A 407-nucleotide genomic window follows, 5' to 3' on the forward strand; every position below is an offset into this window, starting at 1 on the left:
AGAGCGCGCCCCCCGGGGCACCCCCAGCCCTGCCGGGAGCCAAGATCCCCGATGCGGATGGGGTCCCTCGTCCTTGCCAGGCTGCTGTTTCTGCAAACCTCAGCCCTAGGGAGGGTGAGAGCTTGAACTTTGGAGCACCTGGGTGTGTGGAGCGGTTGGCAAAGGTGCCCTCCTGCACCTGGGCAGACGGCATTGCTGGAGGATTACTCACGGGGCAACGTGCTACGGGAGGATCCTGGAAATCGCAGGGGAGCTGAGGGTGAGGTTGTTCCTGAAGTACCGAGACCTGGATTTCACAGGAGGTGCAGCCAGAGAGCACGTGGGCTGGGACCACTCCTGGGGAGCATCCCCAACCCCTCTCCTGCTCCCCAGACCGGCCAGAGGCAGAGGCTGGCGGGGGGCAGGCG

The sequence above is a fragment of the Apaloderma vittatum genome, unplaced genomic scaffold, assembly GCF_000703405.1.
Source record: "Apaloderma vittatum isolate BGI_N311 unplaced genomic scaffold, ASM70340v1 scaffold23769, whole genome shotgun sequence".
NCBI lineage: Eukaryota > Metazoa > Chordata > Aves > Trogoniformes > Trogonidae > Apaloderma > Apaloderma vittatum.